The following is an 11,813-nucleotide window of genomic DNA, read 5'->3' as shown; positions in this document are numbered from 1 at the left end:
AAGGGGGGGTACTGTATCCCCTAAATCCGTAAATCGAGTTGTACCCCCTGTACCCCTCTTTGGTAATTTGACAGCAGAGGCAAGGTGCTACTGTTAAAATTACCTATTATCAATTCGCCCAATAAAAAAATGTATTATTGTTTATAAATTTTAAGCATTATAGTCCTTACCACAGAAATTCAAAACATTTAATTGTAAACTTATTATACTACATTGTGCTTGCTACTAGTTAGTTCATTGACCTAAGTTCTTGGAAACCTCTTTAAGGAGATGAAAATTGTTTAAAATGTGTGTGGAACGATGGAATCAGATTGACTCTCAGACAATTGCTGCTTTGCGTAAAGGGGGGGGGGGCGGGTTACACATTTCTAAAGCAGTGGTCGCGTCAATTCGAAGATAAGATACAAATCTTCATCAGAAGACTGACCCGATTTTCTTTTGAATATTTAAAATGGAATTTTCCGAAACGTTGTACTTACACGAACGAGACGAGACACGACAGACCAACTTGGGGGTACAATGCACTCCTGTACCTCACCCATATTCTTCATAAATTTGTAAGAGGGTGTTGGGAAAACTATTCTTAAACCTATATATTAAGATATATATATTTTTTAAAATAGAGTGCCGATTAGCCTATCTGAGAATGAGGTGAATTTGGAATAAGTTTTTGTAACTTCAGAGTGGAAACCGAAAGAAAAATAAGCACAAACAAGAACGAGAAGGACCTCACCACACAGGAGACGAGATGAGGCTGTGACAATTCTCGACTCATCGCATCGCGATATCATTCCTAGGTGAAATGAAATCTTTCCTAGACATTTAAACAGGGTGCAATTTGCGATTTTATCAGAGGGGGGACTATTTTTTACCTAAGTATTAGGTATACTTATAATTGGACATTAATTGCTTAAAATCTAATTGTGATATCGAATGTAACACAAACACAACGCCATTTTATGTTAAACTCTCAAGTCAAATTGTAAGAAAATTACATTAGTGAGATGAATGCACGAGATAAATGAGACTCACTGCAGGTTCTATTGGTAGATTTTGGATTGGATTCACAAGGTCTTTGGGAGTAAGATGGGAATATTTGATTGATTGATTTGGTTTATTTTACTTCGCATTTCTACCACTTTTGGCTAATCTCGAAGATGAGGATGAGTGATGATATGATGAAATTGATGGACACTCAAAAATAACACCGATGGGCAGGCTAGGATTCGAACCTGGGACTTCAGGCGTGATAGCGCGCTATGCTAACCCTTCCGCCACGGAGTCCGGCGAGGTGGGAATGTGTTTTGGATTTTCTTTGTAGATGCGAAAATCTTTAACTGTGACGCGCACATGCTTCTGCTTACATTAAAGTTTACCTTTTCACATAAATGATAAATTGACATGTCATCCTAAAACACACGCATGTATCTGCATTTCATACCACTACATACGAAAATAAACCTTGGCCGGCTCTTCACATTGTCCACCAAAAATTGAAAAGAAAGGATATATTTTTGAGCGTATGGCTTTCCTTGCTACTTCTGAGAGCTGAAGGATTTCGGTTTTGTAAATGTACCGAATGATATTACTTTCAGTACTTGAAGAGCGTCATTAGGTACAGCTAATTATATTACAAATAAATGATTTGTCAAATTTTTCACAAATATTTCAAAGTTAGACTTCTTACGAATTGATTGGGAACCATCTGAACTCATTTTTTTTCTTTTTTAATACAACACCCTATAGATGTCTGAGATAATACCAAATACATGGCTTCTAAAAGGCATTGGATGTGGTACACATCTGCCATAAATTGTTTAAAGATATTTTTATGCGTAGCTATGGGACTTTTAAAATTAGAATGAACGGAACTGAAGTGGAACTCTATATAATGTAGTTTCTATATCCAGTGGGTGGGAGATGATTATTGCTGGTTGGGGTGGCTCAAGATCCCCCTCACTCCTGATTTTCCGTTCCGTGAAATCCAAATAATCCCAGAATGAGGTCCAGAGCTTAGCCTTATATGTTTCAGAATTGTTATCTGATTTTAAAATCTGTTTTTTTTTCCTAACAAAAAAAAATGAAAAATATTTATGCATATTTTGCATTAAATACAGGACATTCGTGTGTGCTGTTCTAAAAGAGAATATTTCTCATGGCTTCACACTATACCTAGGTATCAAGGACGTTTTTGTGGGGGTCCAGGGGGTCCGGACCCCTTCCCCCCGAAAGACTTACCAAGTAGTGAAAGTAATTTATCAAAATATAATTGTTTAGCATTTGTTATACTCAGTTTCCATCAATGCCAATACCATGCTTGAACAGCGTAACAATTAAAAGTTAGGGTGCGGCAGAAATATCTCCCGGATTTGTGAATAACAAAGCAACGATAGATGTTATGCAAAACTTTATTGCACAGTTGGAAAGAACAAGGTTTACCATTTTATTGCACATTTGCAAAGAACAAAATGTTCCAATTATTTTTTGTCAAAATTGCCTCAACTCACCATTTTGTGCGACATAGTTGACTTTGTTTTAAAATGATATCGTCCAAATGCGGATCTGCACAGTGTACGCATTTCTGAAGTCTCGCCCTGAAGTTCTGCATTACCCTCCTAGTCATGTCTGGTCGGTATTGCCGCTCTTTCCTGTCTGGTACTATCTTTCAGATCATTGGCTGTCCTCGGCCTTCCTTGGTATACTTTAGCCTTCAGGTACTCCCACAGAAAGAAGTCGCAGGGTACGAGCTCGGGGGAACGAGTTGGCCATGGAAGGTGACTTCGAAGTGAGATCAGACGCTCTGGAAACATTTCACGTAGCACGTTCATCGATACGCGTGCTGTGGCACCATCCTGTTGGAACCACACAGCCAATTTGCCACGTTCGTTCGATTGCGGCTGCAGGAAGTTGCGTAACATCCATACATAACGGTCAGACGTTACATTAACTGCGTGCCGTCTTCCTCAAAAAAGTAGGGGCGTTCATGGAGTTGTCTCGGTACGTATGGGAAACAAAATGATAATACTTGTTCTTTCCAACTGTGAAATAAAATTTTGCATAACATCGATCGTTGCTTTGTTATTCACGAATGAAATCCGGGAGTTATTTCTGCTGCACCCTGTATACTCGATGGTTTTCTCCGCTGAACTTATTGGAAGGCAAGGAATTTGGCTCATACGCCTTTGAACGATTCCAAAGATTTATGCACACTACTAATGATAATATCCATAAAATATTAATCAGGAACTTTACTTTTCGTTAATTGGATCTAACTCCTTTTTTTGTTTTTTGTTATTCAATAAATATTCAATTCTTTTTCTATCTGACATTAAATTCCTTGACAGGGCAGTTGATTTTGTGCAAATCTTGACGATCTTAACTACACGTACGCTACATAATGAATACTTGCTGTTATATCTCTATTCTTTTACTATCTTTTACCTATTCATGTAATAATAACAATGCAATATTAATTAATGTACATATTTAATTAATTAATTAATTTATTTATTTAATTACATATAATTATCATAATTATTATTATTGCTATACTTGATTGGACATATATATATATATATATATATATATATATATATATATATATATATATATATATGTGTGTGTGTGTGTGTGTGTGTGTGTGTGTGTGTGTGTGTGTGTGTGTGTGTGTGGGAGGCTGAATTTTGTACCCCCCCAAATGAAAAACGTTCCTGCGCCACTGGTAAGGCTAATCATGACTGGATCTACAGTTTAAAGTGGGATCCGAACCACTTGTGCCTCTACCGGGTATCGTACCCGGGATCCTTTGATTACAAGGCGACGACGCTACCACTGCGCCATCGGGGAGGCACTCAATGGCGAAGCGTCATAAGAGCATATGATAAGAGGTCCGGAGGCCGGGCCTACCCTAATATATTTGGCTATTACGGATTATTTTATTACTTACAATTTCACCTTAATACAAGAAAACTAAAATTCTATGCCTTACGATAATTTCCACAAATTTCCATCCCTGCCATCGCATGTCGAGCCACTTTTCCGAGGGCCTCAGTTGGTCCCATAACATTCTATATGATTCATGCGGGAAAGCATGATTTTAAGGGCGCGTTCGCCCGAAATGGACACAGTGAGTCCGACCTCGCGCAGTGATGCCAACCCAAGCATAATTGTGCTAAACGTAGTGCAATTTGAATTTTGTTGGTACCTAGCATCCTGGGTTTGGCATAATGGCAAAATATAGCATCATCTACAAACATGCGTTCCTGGGAGACAGATAAATTAATTCAGAGGAATATATTTTGGAAAAAAATAATTAAAAAATCGCAGATCTTATTTCTTTCAAACAAAACGTAGCATGCCGATCCAGCCACATCTGGTCCACCGTCTTCTTTTCATATTTTCTTTATTTTTCCTTACTTAGTTCACGAGGAACATTTTATTGAAGGAAAGTGGTAGAAAGTTGGGGTCACAGATAAAACAACCCGCCGCCTTTTTTAGTAGTCGAATTTTCTCAAACTTTTTCAAGCATTATATTGAACCAATTACATTGGTTAAACCATTGTAATTAATTTAATGGGGGAAATTACCAATATTGTTTAACTAATCAACAACGCATGTTCACATCACAACTCCCACAAAATAGATGCATAGCATGAACTTAAGACCTAACTTGTTCCGAGGGCGAAAAAATGTTTCTATCACAGTGTTCTGAGTTTTCGTTAGTTTCTCAATTTACTCCTGTTGCGATGTGGTTGTTGTTTTATTGTTATATTTTATCTTTTTATTTTCGTTCATTTTATTTATTTTATTTTTCATTGTTGCTTGATTGATTTTGTTTATTTCACTTCGCTTTTTGTGCCACTTTTGGCTAATTTGCGAAGATGGGGATGAGTGATGATATAATGAAATTGATGAACGGACACTCAGAAACATCCATGCCCAGACCGGGATTCCAATCCAGGACCCCTCGCGTCGTAGCGCAATGTGCTAACCACTCCGCCACGGGGCCCGGCTTTCATTGTTGTGAGCGTGAAGTGAGCAAGGGGAATTATGACTTGTATTACTCTAGAATGCTACAAAAACAAGCATAAAAGCCTATTATCGGGCATAGGAAGAAAGAAGGGGCATCGGAACATTGAGGACTTTTACTCGAATGACATCTAAAGCATCAATTTACAATAAAATCAAGAAATACGACTAGTTGGCACACATCAAGAATTACTATTAAGGTACGTTGATAGATGCAATAATATGTTGTTACATTTTGAAAAATAACTTTAAAGGTTATATTTTTCATATCTTAAAAAAGTCACAGCCATAACAACACGAACACGCGGCTGTGCCTACCCTTCCAGCGACACCACGCTTCGCCATTGCAAGTAATAGTAGTTGTCTGTGGTAGTATATAGTAGGCTATATTAGCAGTAGTAGTATCAAAGACGTTATTATCCTCATAAATCACGCAAAAATGGGGTAGAAGAAGTCGGTGCTAAGGCATTTGTGTTGAAACAAACTATTTTAAATATTTTTAAACACGTTCAATTTCACATTCTATCTAATAATGGAAAACAAGTATACGAACTGTATTTTTGAAAGACAGAAAAAGAATGATGAATAAAATTCTTTATATATATATATATATATGTATATATATATATATGCAGTGGCGTTGATTGGGTTCCAAACCTACGTAGCCAAGGCTCCAAAACTGGGGGGCCAAATGCTCCCCCTAGCCCCCCATAATCACCGCCACTGTATATATGACATATTTATAGCTTTCGTATGAAGTGATTGATTGATTTGCATTATTTTACTTTTGTGCTAGTTTTGGCTAATTGCGAAGATGGGGATGAGTGATGATATGATCATGAAATTGATGAATTGATACTCACAAACATCCATGCCCAGGCCGGAATTCGAACTCGGGACTCCTGGCGGCGTAGTACGATATGCTAACCACTCCGCGAGGAGGCCGGTGGACCATGATTAAGAATGTGAATGTGTGGGGCCCTAATTCCACGCCCCCTAACGCCTTCATGGTGTGGTGTAAAGCACAGGCGAGCACTTTATTTTTTTATAACTTTCATGTGCAACATTTGTTTTACAACATATGCAACTTGGAGCGACGTAATATAAGAAAGTAAGTATGCAACATGCTAACACTAAATTGTGTACGTATTCAAAGTTTCTATAATATATATACATAACATACTATTTAAATGCATTACATAATCAATTCATCCGCCTCATAACACGCAAACAGCAAAAATTATATAAATTGTGTCTGAAATGTGCGCGCACCTTTTCCTCAAAACAATTGTTCATGCATTTAAGACAAAACTGTTTATCAGCAACAGTGTGAAGTACATAGTTGGTCTTCCTTCACTCCCTGGCATGGACGTCCGCTGGATTTTTTCCAGGGAGGGGCAAGGAAGGTGGTTTTTTTTCAGGGGGGCAAACAAGGCACATTTTACTCAATAATAGTGTTGTTTCCTCAAAAAACATTGCTTAAATTTGAATTTATCATATTCATGCAATAATTAACACATATTATTGTGGCTGTAATGAAATTATATGTGAATAATATATAATTTTTGGTTGATTTTCATTTTCCAGGGGGGACCGTGGCCCCCCCTTGCCCCCCCCCTTCCGGACGCCCATGCTCCCTGGTAATTTACAATGCATTACAGAAAAGACTGATATTGCTCGCCTCTATTTCTAGGGAAGAAAAAAAAGGATCCAAATTTTGCAAACTAAAAACAACATTGATTTAATGGGGCGCAAGTAATCTCAGGGGGCTGATATTCTCTTTAACAATTTTTTTTTTCATTTAGATCGTTCGGCTCCCAGGGGCCGACTCCAGCCGCTCTCTAGCTACGGCTCTGAACTTGACGAGACTGTAAGAAAATCAGGTATTGCGAGCGAAGCGAGCAAGTACAATTTTTGTAAATGTATTTTTAATTATATAAAATTTAAAATCGAGAGGGGCAATTGCCCCTCTGTGCCCCGTTGTAGATGCCTTTGGCCGTCTGGAACAAAGAAAGAAAGAAAGAAAAACGTGAAAATTAATTCCATATTGAGTATCTTTTTGTTGCTTTCTTTACTTCAATGTTTGCCCCCCCTCGCTCATTGAAGTATGAACGTCATGCAAGCAGGCTTTTCTGCTTGTCGTTGCCTTGTAATCAAGGAGTCCCGGGTTCGATACGCGGTGGAGGTACATAGTGGTTTGGACCCCACTTTAAACTGTAGGTCCAGTACCGATTAGCCTTACGTTCATAAAGTGGACTTAAACACCAACTCAATCCATCAGGGCTTTCTGCTGCGACAACTTAGAACTGCATGCTTGACATAATTTTTTTCTCTTTCATCTGGTAATATACAAGGCGTTACTATGTACTTACAGCACTTCGTTAAATTATTACAGTATATAGGGAACAGGCGATGAAATAGTATTTCTGACAGTACACTATCGTTCCTCACCCCTCCCAGATCATGTCATAATCTGCATAGAGTATCGTAACGCAACCCCCATGCTGCGTTTGGGATCGAACCAAGAACCTCTAGATTGAATTGGGTGATGTAATTATTTCTCATTCATCTCTCAGATGGTTATCACTCGCTTGGCCTAAATGTGATAAATGCAAGAGGTTACATTTAAAGGAATGGCGATAGAAATTAACTTAGATTAGATATGGGTTTTATACTCTCCATGACTGAACCTATATGGATTGGTTAAGAAAAGGATATTACTTGCCTTACAAATATATGAAGATTGTTCCTACACTTGTCCTCTCAACTATCACTTGTCTGACCTCCCTGTCAGACATCGAATCTATCACACACCATCGTCCAATAATCGTTCTCCACTTTGCTCCTCTCTCACAATCCGCAGACCTTACTCTCTCTCGTATTCTCGCCAACTGCTCACACCTCCTGACAATTCCAACACTCATGCCACATACGCCTTCCAAGTCAATCACCCGACCTTTGTCTGATTACTTATTCAGCATTCCTATCTCTGCTACCTCCTATGCTAAGACTTTATACTTCTTACCCAATACCTTGGGTACGATACGGTATTTAATTTCGACAGCGTTCCTACTGCTATCCTATTACTGAAAGTCGCTATTATTACCTTCATTGAACACTTTACTTGGCCTGTTTCCCCATAAAGTCTTCCTTATCCATTCAATGGAATAAACACGGTGCACCTCGTAGCTAATGTAACTGAAGTACCAATAAAATATGTTTTGACTGATTCACACATACTTCAGAAAAATATATACTTGTTGGATTTTATATTATTTTAAGGAAAAATCCCACCCAAATTATGACGTGCTCTGCAGCCCCTGGCTTACACTTGGTCCAGCTGGTTTCCAATTTTTCATCCAGTCAAAAATAGGTTTTGGCAAACTGTGCAAAAGAGTCATTTGATACGTTCTAAGCACAATTACTTCAGGCGTCGTATTATTTTACTATTAATATTAACTTAATGATACTCAGCGGTGAACGATGAGACTCGGTGAAGTACACAGACTCCTCTCAGGTACAGGGATAGTGTTAGGCAAAGACAATATTCACAGCACAGAGAAATAAAACCACATTACTGCCGTATGTATAAACTGAAAGGTATTATTATTTATTTATTGCAATTATAATGCAACTATACTTGAGACGAAGACGAGGATTTCGCTTTGTCGATGAATTGACTCAATTAAAACGCATAAACTCAATGCGTGGCTATCGGCAAGCCTATGATCACATAGGCCTAGCTTGCGCCCCGAACTATCATACCAAGATGTATGCACAACACCGAGGAGTTCTTTTTAAGTTTAAAAGCTTCGTCGATACGTGGCGAAATAGTGTGATGATTCTTATTTTTTTTTTTTTTTTTTTAATGACCGTTTGAATCGGTCAGGACATCAGCATAATGAGACATGCATCTTGAATTACATTTATCATTAACAGGCATCGCAATTTTATTCAGTTACAACATTGTGGGGTTACATCAGTTATTTCGGGGACCACTCTGCAACTGTCGCTAGAGGGTATATGGCATATGTTCCCAAACCCACGAGAATAGGGGACGAGACAATACAATACAACATAAACACATAGTACCCTAAGGTACGAGCGTGTCGACGAGATGAGTAATCACTCGCCGGCGCGTCGAGCGGTCCGGAGCTTCCCGGATTTCTTGTAGTCCCTTAAGAAGCTGAATAAGGCCTGGAAGGACGTCGGGCAGCGCGCATATATGCCAATCCCACTCAGTTCAGCATAGGCGATTTGATTCTCCTCTCCGATTGGCTGATTTTGCGGATGTGACGTCACACTAACACAAAAAACAATTGAATGGATAATGCGAATTGGTAAACAACGAACATGCGTAAGTGTATGCATTAAAAATATATTATAATATTAATGTAACAACGGTGGAAATTGTGTGTAGTGTGTGCAAAAAAAAGTCACTTTCGTACTGTAAACAGGAAATATAATTAACTATAGTGCTAGTTAAGAGAAAACAAAGGATATCTGTATGTATTTAAAAAAAAATCAACACAAGCGAAAACTTAGACATTTGAAGTGAACCATGATATTCTTTATCACCTGCTAAATGTTAGTTTCGTACAGCAGAGAAATATTGTAATGTGCAGAAAATAAAAACACGTTGTTAAGTACGAAGCAGTATTCTTGATAACTTTAATTTTATCCTTTAAATATTTCCTTCGTGCTATTTTCACACTAAAATGCGTCCAAGTTTTGACTGTGTAATCATTTTAACAATTTATATAGAAGGGTGGAAAATGCATTTACATAGGTCGCGACTATTTTCACCAGGTGGTGAGAATAGTATACGAGGCTACTGTCACCAGGTTGTGAGGATAGCATGTGGAGCTATTTTCACCAGTTTCTGAGAATAACATATGGGAATGTGTTAAGTACACCTATGTCAAGTGACGTATTAGCAGTAGCAGTGAATGTTGGAACACCTTGTGGTAATTTTTCCAAACCCATGGTGTGCAGAAGTAGAAGTACTTGTCACCCAAACGAAAATAAATGCAAACTGACATAAGCTTGATACATGCTTACAACTAACGAGTACACTTATGCATATAACAGGCCAGGTTAGGTAGATTATGCACATGTGCAGCTTAGAAACCTGGTCACTTCATTTAGAATATTGGAAATGTGTGCAGAAGTAAGCTTCAGTTCATGCATGTGTGTTGGGAGCTTTGTTGTTTAATTCTAAGTAAAAAAAATAAAGCACTGTTGTGTTTTGATGTGAAAAAATTGTACATTGAAAGTTCTTCTGATACACAGTGTAGAACACTATGTAGAAGTGTAGAATGGCTAGCCATGTGTGTGCGTTTATTAAATTTTGATGTAAGCTTGAAAACATTCTGGGAAGCTAGATGAAACATTGCAGGAAAAATAAAAACCACTAAAAAATGTAATTCTAAGTAAAACAAAATAAACATCACTGTTGTGTTTTGATGTGAAAACATTGTACATGGAAAGTAGTTCTGATGCGCAGTGTAGCACACTATGTAGAAGTGTAGAATGGCTAGCCATGTGTGTGTGTTTATTTAATTTTGATGTTAGCTTGAAAACGTTGTGGGAAACGAGACGAAACATTGCAGGAAAAATTAAAACCACTAAAAAATGTTATATTTTTATGCCTAGACAATGCCCATTCATGCATGAAATGGTGCATAATAAGAGTTTTAAGTTTAATGGTGCACTACCAAATCGCATTAGGCGAGTTGTTTCTTCCACTGTGGGCTCTGAAGCCAGGAATTCTTCCTTACAATTCTCAACAAATATAAGACATGATTGTTTCTTAATGTGTGTTCATTGTATATTTCAGTATTTAACATTTATTGGTTAAATGCATTGTAGTTTTATTTTTCTCACTTGACAATGATTTTCTGTCGCTTTTGGCTAATAGTGGTGATGAAGATGAAATGTTGATCACATGAAATAGATTAAGGAATACAAAGTAACTTCCTTCTGCAGGCTAGATCTCGAGCAAGGGAAGTTTGGTAGCGAGGCTGTGATTTTACTGCTCACCATGCATAGCCACCTAGGTGGTAGGAAATATATAGTACAAAGTATAAAATAGGATTAAGGTTTAAACAGCATTCCATTCATGTTACCATAGCCATTGCCAGATAAACTGCTGCAAAGGATATATTTATTCAATCCATTATCTGTTTTAACAGTGTGGTATTCAAGTCTGGTTTCAATTTCTAAATTAGGCATGCTCTTAATTTTGAATATTATGGTTAAATATATCATACCAAACTAACATTAGAACAAGAATGGTATTTTGTTTACAAACAATGTCATAAATTGTGCAAATAAAAAAGCAGTCATTGGAAAAACTAATCTATTTCCAAATATATATAAACTACATTTGACAGATCTCATTAAATCCAGTTAATATTTTTAAATTAACAAAGACAAGAACTTTAATTTTCAATAAACTTCTGATATCATTTGGTATGCATTTGTCGAGTGAAGAAATTCGTTATTGCAAACCAAACAATTAAACTTCACAATATGTTATAACAGGTATGTATTTCCAGCAGTTTGTTTTTGTGTCATGCATATGTGTTTGTGATGATCCCTTCATCGCTCTCATCTTATCATCATTCATCTTCAACTTTGTGATTAGCCACCGGATAAAAGTGTCATAAAATAAACAAAGTGAAACCAAATCAAGAAATAAAGATAAACTACAGGGGGTCATGTATGCGAAGTCCAATAAACCAGTTAAAAGGGTTCCGTCTCATGTTCTTTGGGTGTGTTAA

This window comes from Lepisma saccharinum, chromosome 6 (genome assembly GCF_977018435.1).
Source record: "Lepisma saccharinum chromosome 6, izLepSacc3.1, whole genome shotgun sequence".
In the NCBI taxonomy this organism is placed as follows: Eukaryota; Metazoa; Arthropoda; class Insecta; order Zygentoma; family Lepismatidae; genus Lepisma; species Lepisma saccharinum.
This window is presented reverse-complemented; position numbering follows the sequence as displayed.